Consider the following 16,126-nt stretch of genomic DNA (forward strand, 5'->3'; position numbering starts at 1 on the left):
TACCTCAGACAGTTAACAGCTGTTCAACCCCAGATAAGTTGCTTCTCTTTCCCCATCTGTAAAATGGTGATGATAGCTGAGCCTGGAGTCAGGAAGACTCATCTTTCTGAGCTCAAATCTGGCCTCCGACACTTCTCAGCTGTGTAACCCTGGCCAAGTCACTTCACCCCTGTTCGCCTCGGTTTCCTCATTTGTAAAATTAGCTGAAGAAGGAAATGGCAACCGCTCCAGTATCTTTGCCAAGAAATCCCCAAATGGGGTCATGGAGAGTGGGACAGGGCTGAACAACTCAAATAATTTACTATGTAGAGTGCACGGGTAATAGCCAAGATCAGACTTTTTAGGGAAAGTAGTGTAACCACTTCCCCGTCCTGAGGCTACTGGGGGTGTGGACCCGCCTTTTGGTAGCAGATTTTGCCATCCCCCGACAGTTTCATTTTTGTCTCTTCTATGGGCGGTACACAGTAGGCACCTAATAAATGCGGGTTGCTTCTCTGGAGGAAGAACATACACCGAGAGGCAGGGCTGGCCCCGGCTGACCCGGATGATGAAATCTAGGGTCTTGCCCGGTACCAGTCATCCAGGGTAGCATCGGCTCGGAGATTGCAGCTGTTTCGGCTCCCGGCCTCAGCTTCAGGGAGTTTGAGACACAAGTACGTGTGTGCGCGTGCGCGCGCAAAGGGAAAGGGGGGGCGGGGGGAGGAGGCGGCTCGCGCTGAGGGGCGCACGCGACACGCGGCTCTGCTCCTGCGCCTGCGCAGGGCCGCCCTGGCACCTGCGCAGTGAAGGCCCGGCCGCAGGCGCCGCCGCCGCCGCTGCCGCTCCGGCTGCTGTCGCTGCTGTTTCTGGCGGCCATGGGGCAGCCACCGGCCGCGGCGCAGACCTGGAGGTAGCGACGGCGAGCGGCGGCGAACGGGGCCGGCGCGGGGCTGCCGCCGAGCCCCGGGACGAGCCCAGGGAGCGGCCAGGGGGCCCCGGGAATGTAGAGGCGTCGGCGGCGGTGGCCGAGCGGTGAGGAGGGTGGACGGAGGGCGGGCCTGTGGGGTCACGGGGCGGGCCTATGGGGTCATGGGGGTGGGGCCGACCCGGCCGCCCACTCACCCCTCCCCAGTCTTCCCGGAGGAAGTAGGGGTGAGTGTGTAAGGGCGAGTGCTTGCCCCTCTGTGGATGATTGTGAGTGTGTAAGTGCGTGTGCGTGTGCCTGTCCCTGTGTGGGTGAGTGAGCCCGAGGGTGAATGTGTTCCCCTCCTTGGGTGTGTGTGTAAGTGCGTGTGCACGCCTTTCTGGGTGTGAGTGCGTGTGCCTACCCCTCTGTGGGTGAGTGTGTAAGTGCGTGTGCCTGCCCGTGTGGGTGAGTGAGCCTGAGAGTGAATGTCTGCCCCTTTCTGGGTGAGTGTGGCTGTGTAAGTGCATGTGCTTGCCCCTTTAGGTGAGTGTGTGAGTGCGTGTGCCTGCCCCTCTGGGTGAGTGTGCAAATGCATGTGCCTGCTCCTCTGATGGTGAGCCTGAATGTGAAAGTCTGCCTCTCTCTAGGTTAGTGTGAGTGTGTAAGTGCGTGTGCCTGCCCCTCTGTGGGTGAGCCTGAGTGTGAATGTCCGCCCTTCTCTAGGTGAGTGTATAAGTGCATGTGAGTACATGTGCCTGCTCCTCTGGGTGAGTGTGCAAGTGCATGTGCCTGCTCCTCTGTGGGTGAGTGAGCCTGAGTGTGAAAATGCCTCTCTCTGGGTGAGTGTGTAAATGCATGTACCTTTGTGTGTGAATGAGTGAGTGCATATGCCTTCCCCTCTGAGGGTGAGTGTGTAAGTATGGGTGCCTGCCCCTCTGAGGGCGAGTGAGCCTAAGTGTGAAAGTCTGCCCCTCTGTGGGTGAGTGAGCCCAAGTGTGAAAGTCTGCCCCTCTGGGTGAGTGTGAGTGTGTAAGTTCATGTGCCTGCCCCTCTGTGGGTGATTGTATGTGTCTGCCTGTCTTGTGGATGAGTGTGTGTCTGCCCCGCTGTGGTACGTGTGTAAGTTGGTGTGTGCATGTGTGTGTGCGCGCGCACGCGCACCCTGTACCCGCCCTCTGTCTGGGTCTCCCTCTTCCCTCCTGGGTGCCCCTCCAGGTCTATGTTCTCCTTTGTTGACATACCCTTTCAGTAAAGGGCTTATTGACCCTTTAATTAAGGAGAAGGGAAGAAGGGAACAAGCATTTATGAAGTACCAGGTTTAGCCTTGACAAACTTGACCCTTGTTTGACCCTCACAACCATCCTGAGAGGTCGGTGGGCTTTGTGTTTGGGCCAGCAGTAGACTGGTGAATGATCCATAAATGATCCAGGAGTGGGGCTGTGCAGGAGGGTAGTAGCTGCGGCTGGACCTCTTGGCTGTCACGTGTTGGGAGGGTGGATGGAATAAGGCTTTCTTGGATGCTGGCCCTGATGTAGATTTAGTTCCACAGCTTTGGGAATTTTTTTTGCCCTGTGTAAAACACACCCCAGAGAGAGATTTTGGAAAAGCAGACCCTTGCTGACCCTGGGATGGTAGCTGGGCACAGTTTCTATTTCTTGGTGGCCTGTGCTTTAGCTCTTCTAATTCCAGCCACCTTGTCGCTGTAGGTTCTTCCTCCACTGGTGTAGATTGCCACTCCAGCTGGTTTTTAGAAGTCATGGTAGAAGAAAAATCCATCAGCCCCTAACCAATCTGGTGCTGATCCTGTCCCCAAACTTAAGTAGGCTGGTCCATGGTCTGCAGACAGAGTAAAGGCCTTAGCTATCACCTGGCTGTGCCTGAGCTTTCTCTCTGGGCAGGCCTATACTGTCCTTCAGAACCCAGGTCCACCCCTGCAAGTTTGGTGTCAGTGATACCCCCAAAGAAGCCTGATGCTAATAAAAACACTGGCCATTATGAAGTCATTGAATATTTCTTGTATTGTAATTCTTTTTAGTTCTATACGGTATGAATTAGTCAGATACCTCTTTTACCCAGGGCCTGCAAATCATACTCTTTAAATAAACTCTCATCCTTTTCAATGAACAAGTATTTATCAGGCACTGACTGGGCCAGGCACTGTGCTAAGTGCTGGGGAGGTGGAAGTAAAACAAAACAGCCTCAGTGTTCAAGGAGCGTATATACAGTTTAATAGAGAGACAGCTTTGACATACAGAACAAGGTGAATCAAGTCCAAGGTGGTCTTGGACGAGGTAACTTGAGCAGCTGGAGGCAGGACCGCCAGCTGTGTGGAGTCTTGAAGGAAACCAGGGATTCTGGGAGGCTGAGGTGTGGATGGAGGGTGCTCAGGCCTGCTGGACTGCCAGTTTGAAGGCTGAGAGTGGACTTGTGAGGAACAGCAGAAGCCACTGTGGCTGGACCAGGGGGAGCACGGTGGAATGTAATGTGTTAGTAGACTGGAAGGGCCATGTTGTGAAGAGCTTTAAATGCCAAATCAAATTTTATTCGATCCTACAAGTAAGAAGGAACCACTGTGGTTTGTTGAATTGGGGGAAGGGAGAGAATGTTGATGGGGCAGAACTAGGCTTTAGGGAAATCCCTTTGGTAGCTGGGTAGAAGCTGTATTGGCATGAGGAGAGGCTTGTGACAATGAGGTTTAGAACCTGGGAGATTAAAAAGATGGTGATGCTCTCAGCAGTAAGAGGGAGATTTGGAAGAGGGTTGGATTTTAGGGGAAAGACAATGTGAGAGTCAGAAAAAGCTGGGTTCAAATCACTTCTCAGACGTTTACTAGCTCTGTGACCCTGGGAAAGTCATTTGGCCAACCTCTCTGGGCCTCATTTCTAAAATGGGGAAGTTGGTGCCAGATGGCCTCCAGTGTCCCTTTCAACAAAAATCTATGATAATTATGATTTAGTTCAAAATGTCCAAAGAATTTAGTCAGGAGAAACTCGTCCTGGGCATGGGAGAGTTGATGCCCATACCCTTTTTAGGTTTTCCTGAGAATCTGTATGGAAGTGAACTTCCTATTTGCAGATTCATTCTTAGCAGCAGTAGGAGTAGCAGGTTTTAAAATGCTGCCCAGAGTTGTAGGTACTTGCTCTAACATACATATGCAAGAACAGTTACTTGCATCTGAGATTTTTGCTAGTCCTCGTTTCTTTTTGAACTTTCTGCAAGGCTGTTGTTGCAAGTAGTAGAGTAAGAAATGGACATTTACCTTTAAATGGGTTAATCTTTTATTTTTACCTTGCCTAGGTTTCCCCCACCATCCCCTCCTTTCTCTTCCCAGAGAACCATCTCGTATAACAAAGAATTTTATTCATAGAGAAAAACAGGAAGAAGAGAAAAAATTCAACAAAAATGGTCAGGACATGGGAAAAAAGTCTGCCAATACAGACAGTGCTCCATACTCTTAGCCCATGACCTCCCCACAGGAGAAGTGGAGGTGTCAAATCTCTTTTTTGGGGCCAAGTCTGCTGTTAGAACTTTGCTTGTTTCATGGTTGTGGTTCTTTGCTTTTACTTTGTAGTCGTGTTTCCCTATACTGTTTTCCTGGCCTTGCTGACTTCTTTTTGCATGAATTGATGTAAGCCATGTTTGTTGGTATTCATTTGTTTTTTCTTCCAGCAGCACAGTGATATTCCATTACATGCTTGTACCATGATTTGTTTAGCCATTCTCCAGTTAATGGGCATCCACTTTGTTTCCGATTCTTTGCAAACACAAAAAAGGCTGCTATAAATATTTTGCTGGATATGGGTGGAGCCGTTTTTTGGTTTTTTTTTTTAGTGACCTCCTTGGTCTGTGCCTAGCAATGGAATCTCTGACTTATGGATGGTTTAGTCACTCCAGAATGTTCATAGAGGTTCACAGCTTAACAACAATGTATTGGCTTTCTTGTCTTTCCACAGTTCTTCCAACATTGACTGTTCCCATCTTTTGTTATCTTTGCTGGGCATGAAGGGATATCTTAGCTTATTTTAATCTTCATTTCTCATTCTTTCACATGGTTGTTAATAATTTGAAAGTCTTTGGAGTACTACTCGTATCTTTTGACCACTTCTATTGGGGAATAGTTTTTGTTCTATAGATATTTATTAAGTCCTACTGTGTGCCCAGGTACCATGTTGAAAACCTAGAGGTAGTGAATCCTCATGCATTATTAGTGATAAAGCTACAGAATTATTCTGCATGTGTTATTCTGGATTTGAAGCTGTTTTGAAGACCCTGAGGACAGATTGGTAACAATGTATTTTTGCCAAGTAGGATCTCTCCCTGAACTCTCTCTAATGGCTCTCCCCGGCAAATTATTTCATTGTTCTTTGGGGTTATAAAGCTCTATATGACACCTGGCCACTCAGAGCTTCAGTATCAACGGGGAGACACAATTTCATCTGGTTTTTTGCTTTTTAATTGCAGGAAAAGGGTGTGCCCAAAAGCTAATATAAAATACCAGGAGCACTTTTCCTTCCCTGACAAATGAAGGTTCCAGGCACTTGGATTTTTTTTTTTCCCTACAAAAGCAATTAGATTTCCGTTTGGATTTAATTTTCAATAATGACTTAAAACTGTTTTCTGTTGGCCTTTTCCTGAAACATTTGTTTAAATTTAACCAAATCTTCAAATTGTGTCTTGGAAAAATTTATGTTAGGGTTATACATTTGGTTTTAATTACTGTAACATCATTATATTTTACTGCCCTAACTAATGGTAATAACATTTTAAAATCTCCATCATTATGTTTATTTTAACTATTTCAATACACGAAACCCTTTTGAGGACTCACCCCCTCCCCCCCCTTTTTTTTAAGGTAGACTAGGCCATTTTATTTTCCTCTTAAGGGTTACATAATCTTGATGGGTGGATAGCTGCAAAAAAAATTTTGTTTTAATCAGTCAAGACTCACTTTCTTACTCCACCCCCTATCCCCTTCCATTGAGAACACAAGAAAAAAAATTATAAATATGTATTGTCAATTAGAACAAATTTCTATATTGGCCATGTCCAAAAATAATTTGTTTCACTCTGAGTTCTTCGCCTTTCTATTAGAAGGTAGGTGGCATGTTTCTGCATTAGTCTTGTGGAGTCCTGGTTGGTCATTTCTCTAATATGAGTTCAGCACAACATGTATATACCATATATACTATAACTTGTTCATCTCTCCAATTTAGAGGCATCCCCTCAAATCCCATTCTTTGGCACCTCAAGAAGAGCTGTAAATATTTTTGTACATCCTTAGAGTCTGTTTTGTGTAGGTCTGATTCTTTCCTTAATTCCCTTACCTTTAATTCCCCCTTCTTCCCTTTCTCCCTCCTCTTAAGTGAAATGTATTTCTGTTTCCAGTTTTTTGTGTGCATTTTTCCTTCTTTTGAGGAGTTTAGATGAGAGCAAGGTTCAGAAGTGTCAGCCACTCCGCCTCGCTCCCTCCTCCATGTTTGTATAGATGTGAACATATGCATCCAGATTATGAGATAATTTCTACTAACCTTCCTCTCTTCTCTCCCCACCTACTACCCCCTTCTCCCTAATGTAGTCTTCTTCCCCTCTCATTCCATTCTTAAGGAGATCATCAGAATATAACAGAACAATCCCTAGGGCTTGTCTAATTGAACTCTCTCTATAGATCCTAATGATGGTAGGTTTCAGGGGGTATACATATATCATCTCCCCATATTTGAATGTCAGTATCTCATCCTTGTTTAGTCTTTTATCAGAGTTCATTCTTACTTGCCTTTTTATGTTGTTTTTCTCTCCTGTGCTTGAACTTCAGAGTTTCTTCCCAGCCCTGGTCTTTTTGTCAGGAACGCTGTGTAAATTATTCTTGTCTGTAAGCCTGTATCCTTTTTGGAATATTGTATTCCAAGTTCTCTGCTCCTTTGTAGTTGTTGTTGCTAAATAGTGTGTGATCCCAACTGTAACTCCTCAGTACTTGAATTCTTTTCTTTTTGGCTGCTTGCAGTATATTTTCTTTGTCCTGGAAACTCTGGATTTTTGACTGTCATGCTCCTGGGAGTTTTCATTTTGGGATTTCTTTTAGGAGATAACTAAGTGAATTTTCTATTTCTACTTTGCCCTCTTATTTTCAAAGAGCTGGGCAGTTAGATTTTTTTAAAACTTTTTGGGGGTATTTATTTAGTATTTTATTTTTCCCCAGTTACATGTAAAAATAAATTTTAACATTTGTTTCTAAAACTTTGAATTCCAAATTCTCTCACTTCCTCCCTCCCCACACCTTTCATTGAAAAGGCAAGCAATTCAATATAGGTTATACATGTGTAGTCATTCAAAACAAAGCCATAATAGTCATGTTGTTAAAGGAAACAGACAAAGCAACCTCAAGAAAAATAAAGTAAAAAAAAAAAAAAGGTATGCTTCAGTCTGTATTCAGATACCATCAGTTCTTTTTCTGCGGTTGAATAGCATTTTTCATCCTAAGTCCTTCAGAGCTGTCTTGGATCATTGTATTACTGAGAATAGCAAGTCATTCACAGCTGATCATCTTACAGTACTGCTGTTACTTTGTACCCAGTACATTTCACTTTGCATCAGCCCATGCAAGTCTTTCCAGGTTTTTCTGAGAGCATCCTGCCTATCATTTCTTAGCGTACAGTAATATTCTATCATAATCACAAAGCACAACTTGTTCAGCCATTCCCCAATTGATGGGCATCCCCTAATTCCTTACCCCCAGAAAAGAGCTGCTGTAAATATTTTTGTACATATAGGTCTTTTTCCTTTTTTTTTTAAAATATCTTTTGGGATACAGACCTAGCAGTGGTATTGTGTGTTGGTAAGCAAAAATGGGCTCCTTAGCACTTAGTTCAACAAGTGCCCTTGAAGAGTTTGACTTTTGTTTGCTTTGAGTCTTACTAAGTGCCAAGCCCCAGGCCCAAACCCCTATTAGGTGTATAACCTTAGTGGGTGTGGATTGGCAACTAAGGTGGGGCCCAAGGTGGGGCTGGCTAAGGGGAGGTGCTAACTCCAGAGCCATGCCCTATTAGGTGTTAACCTAATCTATGTGGATGTGAACCTCCCAGGGTCCTAAGGGGAGGGGCCAACTCAAGAACCAATCACCAGAGCCTATTCAGATGACGTTTGAAGCCCCTAAGAAGGGAGGACAGAGCCATTTGTGCAGGGCTATCGAGATGGTGTTGATGAGGAGACTCCGACAGCTGCAGCTAAGGAGCCCTCCAGCTTGTACACCTGGGTGCTGAGACTTTGTTGAACTCTGGTAACTATGTATTGGGATTTGAATCAGTCAAGGTCTGTCTGTTGATATTTGTAATTTGTTTGTATTTTGTTCTGAAGTTTAGGGTGCTGGTTTTTTCCCCTGAACTAAGTGAATGCTGACTGTATGCTGGATTAAAGTAAGCTTGTCAACCCCTTCACCTTGCTCTCCTTAGTTAAGCAGATCAAAAGAACCTGTGCTGTTGGCAGCTTTCTTGGTGCTGACTGTGGGTGCATCTTACACCCCCACAGAAGCTGCTAGCTGGATTGTTGAAACATATTGCTAGGTCAAAGTATGCATAGTTTTATAGACCTTTGGGCATAGTTCCAAACTGCTTTACAGAATGGTTGAATCAGTTCACAACTCCACCAACAGTGCATTAATGTCTCATATTTCCTGTATCCCCTCCAACATTTGTCATTTACCTTTTCTGTCCTGTTAGCCAATCTAATAGGTATTAGGTAGTACCTCAGAATTGTTTTAATTTGCATTTCTCCAATCAATAGTGAGATAGAATATTTTTTCATATGGCTATAGATAGCTTTGATTGCTTCATCTGAAAACTGATCATATCTTTTGATCATTTATTAATTGGGTGATGGCTATTTTTATAAATTTGACTCAGTTCTCTATATGTTTGAGAAATGAGGCCTTTCTCAGAAAAACTTGCTTCAGAATTTTTTTCACCGTTGCTATTGTAGTTACCTCCATCCTATCCCCCCCATTTATTCTATTCTCCTTTCACCCTGTCCTTCCTCAAAAGTGTTTTGCTTCTGACTGCCCCTCTCCCAATCTGCCCTTTCTTCCGTCACCTCTTCCCCGCCCCCTTTAGCCCTTTCCCTCCCTCCTAATTTCCTGTAGGGTAAGATAGATTTCTATACTCAATTGTGTGTGTGTGTTATTCCCTTTTAGCCAGTTCTGATGAGAGTAAGGTTAACTCACTCCCCCTCATTTTTCCCCCTCTTCACTATAAAAGCTTTTTCTTGCCTCTTTTATGTGAAATAATTTACCCCATTCCACCTCTCCCTTTCCCTTTCTCCCAGTATATTTCTCTTTCACCCCTAATTTTATTTTTTAGTTATTATGCCTTCATATTCAACTCACACCTGTGCCCTCTGTCTATATATAGTCTTTCTAACTACCCTAATAATAAGAAAGGCCTCATGAGTTAGAAATATCTTCCCATGTAGGAATATAAACAGTTTAACCTTATTAAGTCCCTTATGATTTCCCTTTCCTATTTTCCTTTTTATGCTTCTCTTGAGTCTTGTATCTGAAAGTCGTATTTTCTATTTAGCTCTCGTCTTTTCATCAAGAATGCTTGAAAGTCCTCTATCTCATTGAATATCTATTTTTTCACCTGAAGGATTATACTCCATTTTACTGGGTAGGCAATTCTTAGCTGTAATTCTAGCTCCTTTGCCCTGTGGAATATCATATCCCAAGTCCTCCAGTCCTTTAATGTAGAAGGTGCTAAATCTTGTGTTATCCTGACTTGGTTCCATAGTACTTGAATTGTTTCTTTCTGGCTGCTTGCAATATTTTCTCCTTGACCTGGGAACTCTGGAATTTGGCTACAATATTCCTGGCAGTTTTCATTTTGGGGTCTCTTTCAGGAGGTGATCGGTGGATACGTTCAATTTCTGTTTTCCCTTCTGGTTCTAGAATATCAGGGCAGTTTTCCTTGATAATTTCTCAAAAGATGATGTCTAGGCTCTTTCTTTGTTCATGGCTTTCAGGTCATCCAGTAATTTTAAAATGATCTTTCCTGGATCTGTTTTCCATGTCAGTTGTTTTTCCAGTGAGATATTTCACATGGTCTTCTATTTTTTCATTCTTTTGGCTTTGCTTTATTGTGTTTTATTGCTTCTTGATTTCTCATAAAGTCATTAGTTTCTATTTGCTCCATTCTAATTTTTTTTGGGGGGGGGCAGGGCAATTGGGGTTGAGTGACCTGCCCAAGGTCACACAGCTAGTACCTGTGTCATGTGTCTGAGGCTGGATTTGAGCTCAGGTCCTCCTGACTCCAGGGCCAGTGCTCTACTTACTGCACCACCTAGCTGCCCTTCCATTCTAATTTTTAAGGAATTATTTTCTGCAGTGGTCTTTTGGACCTCCTTTTCTATTTGGCCAATTCTGCTTTTTAAGGCATTCCTCTCCTAATTAGCTTTTTGGCCTAGTCTGTTTTTTAAGATGTTATTTTCTTAAGTATTTTTTTGTGTCTCATTTACCAAGATGTTGACTCTTTCTTATTATTTTCTTGCATCACTCTCATCTCTCTTCCCAATTTTTCCTCTACTTCTCTTACTTGGTTTTCAAAATCTTTTTGAGCTCTTTCATGTCCTGAGAGACCAATTCATATTTTTCCTTGAGGCTTGATGTAGGAGCTTTGACTTTGCTATCTTCTGAGCGCGTGTTTTGATCTTCTTTGTCACCATAATAATTTCCTTAAAGTAGGGCTCTACTTCCAGGGTAGAGGGTGCGTTGTCCCAAGCTTCAGGGGTTTTGTGCAGCTGTTTGCAGAGAAACTTCTAGGGACATGTAAGTTTTCAGTTCTTCCAAAATGGTATGATCTAAGGAGAGACGTTTACTACTCTCCTGGCCTGTGCACTGGTCTGTGAGCGACCATAAGCACTTTTTTCTGCCCTGCAACTATGAGGAGGGTCCCCCCTCCACTATGGCCACAAGCTCTGCTATGCTAGTGCTCCTTCTGGCTGGGACTGCCCCCTAGGCCTGCAACCTGGATCCAGGTATGGGCAAAGCAACAGAGTCTGCCTCAGTGCCAGCAAAAAGACTCCTGTAATCTCCTTTTGACCAGTTGTTTGATCCTCTTACCGTCTGTGTGCTGAGAGCTCTGGAAGTAGCTGCTGCTGATGCAGTCACTCCCAAGGTCTGGTCCTGGTTTCCTGGGACTGGAACTGTGCTGGACTGCACTGCAGAATCACCCAGGTGTAACAGACCTTTCCTCCTGATCTTCTAAGTTGCCTTTGGCATCTGTGGGCTGAGAGGTCTGGAAACCATCACTGCTGCCTGTGATTCAGTTGCCCTGAGGTCTGCTCTGGGTTTGCTGGGACCTGGTCTGTACTGGGTGGCCTGCACTGAACTCTCTCATCCTGGTGCAACCAACCTGTCCTGCCAACCTTGCACGTTGTCTTGGGCTAGAAATTTGTTTCATTCCGAATTTTTATGGGTTCTGCTGCTCTAGAATTTGTTTAGTTATTTGTTAAAGGTATTTGGAAGGGTTTGGGGGAGAGCTCAGGTAAGTCCCTGCTTTTACTCTGCCATCGTGGCTCTGCCTCTCAGCAATTAGATTAAAAAAAAATTCTTGAAATACATCTAGGTCCTTCTTTTGGTCATGGTGTTCAAATAGTCCCCTGATTCTTAAATTTTTTTTCACTTTGTATATGCTTTCTAGGTTAGTTGTTATTGCTATGATGTTTTCTTATATGTTTTTCTGGCTCTCGATTTTGTTTTAATATTTCTTGTTGCCTCATGAAGTCATTGGCTTCTCTTTGGTCCATTCTAATTTTCAGAGAGTTTATTGCTTAGACAGTTTCATAACTTTTGTGCCAAGCTATTCCTTTTCTCATTCTTTCTTCTGAAACTCCCATTTCTTTTCCAATTTTTTCCTCAAGTGCTCTTATTTAATTTATAAAAACATTTTTAAACTTTAAAAAAAAACAAAAAACAAAACTCTTCACCTCTTCCAGGAATTCTAGTTGAGTTTGTGCCTGAGTTGTATTTTTCTCTGAGGTATTGCTTGTCATTCTTTTCTTTTGCATTTGTATCTTGAGGAGTCTTGCCATCATAATGGTTGGGTTCTTAGTTTGTTTGGCTATTCTTCCTGCCTGCTTCCTGACTTTGAACTTGATGTCAAGCCTGAGCTCTGCTACACATCTGGAGGGAAGATCTGGGCTGGTCCTCTTACTACTTTCTTGGGTATTGAGTATTGTATTGTTCTAGGGTCTCAGGGACAGGCTGGGGACTTGAAAGCTTTCAGTACTCTCAAAGTGATCTGGCCCTGGGCAAAATCTGATTGCTGCCCTCGTGGTCTGAGCTCCATAAGTCTTTCACCTGAATTTGGGTCAGTACAAGAGCAGACTGCAGCTGGACTCTGCCCCATCAGCCAGCTAGAAAGTCTGTTGATTCAGAGGGACAGAATTATCCCCTTTGGTCTGGATTCCTGCCTTGGTTATTCCTCTGCCAGTCATTTAGCCAGCCGGCTCTGAGCTTGGGGTCTCAGCTACACAGCTGTTGCTCTGCCGGCTTCTGAGCTTCTTCCTTCCTCAGTACCTCATCCTTGGCCTTCCTTACTAGGAATGCTACCCCTGTGCATGGGTCCCCTTCTCATGTAGCCCTGGATAGGTGACCTAGAACTGGGTAGTAGGCAACAAAGCTTCTAGTTGGTGCCTGTCGCCATTGTGGTGCCCTGGTAGGGTTCTGGGGTGGAGCCCCAGTATGATCTGGGAGCTCCTCTCGTGTTGGTGAGCCACCTCCGCGGGTGCTGGAGTGCTCTGCCCACCCCCAATCTTGTCCTCGCTGTCCCAGACCTCCCATCTATGTCCCTGTGAAGAACTGGTATGGACAAATGATGCACTGTGACTTTCTGGATTTCCTCTTTGGGGTTTGGTCTGGTGCATTTTGTTTTGGTCATTTTTCTTGTTTTAAACTTAAATACAAAATAAGAAAAAAACCCCCAAACACTGCCATAGACATAGCAGACCATAAGAAATGATTCAATATAAAACAATAAATTTCCATTCCAAGAAAACTTGTATAATAAATACTACACATTGTTTTCAAAGCTGTCCAGCTTTTCTTTGCTTCCGTGTTGGTTTTCTTTTGTTTTCTACTGTACACTTTTTACTGTATTTTTCCCCTCCCTCTGTATGTATGGGTGGGTGTATTTATATATATATATATACACACACATATATATACTGTATATATGTATATGTATGCACACACATAGAAGTCTCTACATATGCACATATACACTCATACACATATATGTAAGACAGTACTATGCTTATTTCCTCCTATCATCTGTTTCTCGGCTCCTCCTTTCCTACACCACAGCAGTATTCCAACTCAATCACATCCTGTCTGAGAGACTGTCTATGAGAGTTTTTCCCCCAATTTTCTGTTTCTCTCCAATCCTTCTTAGGTTTTATTTATACAAGAAAATTTTAATTTAAAATAATCAATTATTCATTTTAAGCTTCAACAATGCTCTCTGTCTGATACTGCTGAATATCCTTCTTGTGCATCTTTTTTTCCTCGTTTCTTTGAAGTTTTTGACCTTTTGTTCTTCTAAATGAACTTTGTTATTATTTTTTCTAACTCAGTAAAATATTTTTTTAGTAATTTAATTGGGATGACATTGCATAAATAGGTGAAATTGTCATTTTAAAAATTATATTGGCTTTACCTACTCATTCATGGGTAACTATTATTTCATTTATTTAGATCTGAGTTTATTTGTAAAAAAAGTGGTTTATATTAATGTGGTTCCTGTGTCTATTTTGGCAGGTATACACTCAGGTATTTTATACTGTCTTAAGTATTTTAAATGGTCTAAAACTATATTGAATAATATTGCTGACACATATTATAGTTTCTCTGTTTTTCACTTTTTTTTTTTTAAGAAGGGGAAGGCAGGGCAATTGGGATTAAGTGACTTGTCCAAGGTCATATAGCTAGTAAGTGTGCTAAGTGTCTGAGGCTGGATTTGAACTCAGGTCCTCCTGACCTCCAAGGCCGGTGCTCTACTCACTGTGCCACCTAGCTGTGCCCTATTTTTCACTTTTGATTAAATCTCTTTTAACTTTGTCCGAGATCATGATTAGTATCCCTACTTCTTTTACATTCTAAATTCTACTCCTGCCCTTTGTTTTATCTGTGTGTATATCTCTCATTTATATAACATTTCCTGAGAGCAACATATTGTTGAATTCAGATTTTTAATCTGCTGTCAGTTTCTGTTGTATGGGTAAATTCATCCCATTCACATTCTAAGCTACAATTGCGTGTGTATTTTCCTCTTTCCTATTTACCTCACTGTCCTTCTCGCTCTATTTATCCCTTCTCACCTTCCTATTCCTTAACTGACTCACCCCTCTAAGAGTCCTTCCCTTATCCTGTCGCCCCAACTTCTTCCCTTGACTACTTCTTTCTTTCTGAATCTAGAAGTCTTTTATACTCTTCCAGACACACCACACACACACACACACACACACACACACACATTATTCACTCTGGTCTGGCGCATTTTCTCATTTTTTTTTAGAGGAATTATTTTGTTCAGTGAGCTTTTATACCTCTTTTACTATCTGGCTAGTTGTTTTTTTAGGTGTTATTTTCTTTAGTATTTTTTGCCTCTTTTACCGAGTTGTTAATTCTGTTTTCCTGATTTTCTTGTAACACTCTCATTTCTTTTCCAGATTTTTCCTTTACCACTCTTATCTGATTTTTAAAATTTTCTTTTTGCTTTTTTTTTTAATGTCTTTCTTTAGCTCTTTCAGGAGTTCTTGTTGGGCTTGCTAACATTTTGCTGCCTGTTTTTTTGCTTTACTTGTGGCTGTTTTCACATCATTGTCTCCTTCTGGGTTTGTGTCTTGATCATCCCTGTCATCATAGTAGCCTTTAATGGTCAGGTTCTTTTGTTGTTGTTTGCTCATTTTTAAGCCTATATCTTGACTTGAACTTTGAACTTTTTTTTTGACATTTCAACTATATTGAAATCGGGCTCTTCTCTCCTGGGGGCTAGTTCTGGAAATCTCTAAGTTTTCAGTGCTTCCAATGTGGTTTGGTCTGAGGTCTGTTTGATTCTGGTCCTTACCCAGGAAGTACTCCTGTTTCTCTCTGCCCCGGAACTGTGACCAGCGCCTTTGCACCTGCAAGTGCTCCTCCCTGCCTTGACCTGGAACCGAGTAATGGGCAGTGGAGTTGCCAAACAGTGCCTAGTCCTGCTCCCAGTGCTAGTACAAGGGTCCCCTGTAATCTCTTTCTGATCTGGGCAGAGAGGACCAGAGGCTGCAGCTGCTGCTGTTGTTGCTTCTGCCTCCAAGGCCCACTGCTAGCACTGCTGAGGCATGTGCTCTGGGCTGGCCCCACCATGTTATCACAGACCTCTCCTTCTGACTTCCTGAGTTGTCTTGGGCTGGAAAAATGTCTCACTCTAGCCTTTTATTTTGGCTCTGCCACTTCAGAATTTGATAAATTTTTTGGAGGGGAATGTTGGGAGGGTTTTGCTGGAATATTTGCTCTACTCTGTCATTTTCCATTCAAGTCTGTGCATTTTCTAGATGCGTTTGGAGGAGAGCATGGAGGGGAGCCCACCTCATCGGTCCACCCCGGCTGGTGGCCTTTACGTAGTCTTTGGAGGGGATGCAGGGATAACACTCACAAGACTGAATCAGGGTTGGTAGATGGTCCAGCTCACACAGCAGTGCACTTTGACTGTAGTTTAGACAGCATGTGGGAGTTGAAGATGCCAACCTGATAGAGGTCCTTGATGGCCACTGTTTCCATGGTATTGGGTGCGACAAACTCGTTGATAACCATGTTCTTCTTCTTGGGCACCCTGTTGATGCACTGGACAGGTTGCATATAGTCCAGGCCCTTCTGGTATGCCAGTTCATCCTCTTCTTCGTCCTCTTGTGAGGGAGGATCCCATGCCCCCGGTCTTCCCAAATCTCTATAGGATGGTTTTTTCTGGTGCTCTCCACAGTGAGTTTCTTCCTGGTGCCCATTGGCTCCGTGACCGTTGACACATTGTTGAAAAGTTGAGGGATCCTACCTTGTTCATTTTGTTATATTTCTTCCCTCCTGTGTCTTGCACATAGTAGGTACTCAGTAAATACTTGTTGAATGCCTTTTTTTTGGTCTTCCCTATGCCTCAAGGGCCTGTGTTCAGTCACAGCTTACAAACAATATGTTTCTGAAAGTTTCATTGTAAGTACGCTGTC

At 43.4% G+C, this 16,126-nt stretch overlaps 1 protein-coding gene across 1 annotated transcript in view; it reads left to right on the forward strand.

Annotated features, from left to right (window-relative positions):
* Positions 1 to 816: 816 nt before the first annotated feature.
* Positions 817 to 16,126, forward strand: part of NADK (NAD kinase) — a 50,082-nt gene continuing 34,772 nt past the window's right edge. The window contains exon 1 of the mRNA XM_036743432.1: positions 817 to 1,011. The gene's annotated coding sequence lies outside the window, so the exon portion shown is untranslated. The remainder of the gene's footprint in view (positions 1,012 to 16,126) is intronic.

The sequence above is a fragment of the Trichosurus vulpecula genome, chromosome 2 (genome assembly GCF_011100635.1).
Source record: "Trichosurus vulpecula isolate mTriVul1 chromosome 2, mTriVul1.pri, whole genome shotgun sequence".
In the NCBI taxonomy this organism is placed as follows: domain Eukaryota; kingdom Metazoa; phylum Chordata; class Mammalia; order Diprotodontia; family Phalangeridae; genus Trichosurus; species Trichosurus vulpecula.